Raw genomic sequence first — 998 nt, 5'->3', positions numbered from 1 at the left:
GCCCCTATAATGGGTCTGGGGTCCCCCATAATGGGTCTGGGGTCCCACCTGGCTCCTCTTGTCGCCCTCCATGCTGGCCTTGATGTGCGCGTCGTACTCCTGGAACAGCTGGTGATACGCCACCTGCAGCTGCACCAGCTTGCGCCTATGGGGACATAGAACTGACCTATAGGGGGGATATAGGAGCACCCATGGGTGCCCCCCACCCAGCACACCCCCACCCACCCCCTATATGTGATGGTAGGGGACCTATAGGTGCCCCACTTTACACCCAACATGATAGGAAACACCATAAACCCCATATAAAGGGGGGATATGACACCCATAGATGGGGGGGTGTTGCATTGAGCACCCATGGGTGCCCCCCACCCAGCACACCCCCACCCACCCCCTATATGTGATGGTAGGGAACCTATAGGTGCCCCACTTTACACCTAACGTGATATAGAACACCATAAACCCCAGGTAAAGGGGGGGAATGGGAACCAAGGGAGCACCCATGGGTGGGGGGTGGTTCATATAGCACCCATGGGTGGCTCATGGAGTATATAGCACCCATGGGTGGGGGGTGTTCCATATAGCACCCATGGGTGGGTCATGGTGTATATAGTACCCATGGGTGATTAATGTTGTTCCATATAGCACCCATGGGTGGGTCATGGTGTATAGAGCACCCATGGGTGGTTAATGGGGTATATAGCACCCATGGGTGGTGTTGTATCCCATCTAGCACCCATGGGTGGTTAATGGGGTATATAGCACCCATGGGTGGGTCATGTTGTATATAGCACCCATGGGTGGTGTTGTATCCCATATAGCACCCATGGGTGTTGTTGTATCCCCTATAGCACCCATGGGTGGTGTTGTATCCCCTATAGCACCCATGGGTGTTGTTGTATCCCCTATAGCACCCATGGGTGGTGTTGTATCCCCTATAGCACCCATGGGTGTTGTTGTATCCCCTGTAGCACCCATGGGTGGTGTTGTATCCCCTGTAG

This window comes from Coturnix japonica, unplaced genomic scaffold (assembly GCF_001577835.2).
Source record: "Coturnix japonica isolate 7356 unplaced genomic scaffold, Coturnix japonica 2.1 chrUnrandom875, whole genome shotgun sequence".
In the NCBI taxonomy this organism is placed as follows: domain Eukaryota; kingdom Metazoa; phylum Chordata; class Aves; order Galliformes; family Phasianidae; genus Coturnix; species Coturnix japonica.
Note: the sequence above shows the minus strand (reverse complement) of the source record.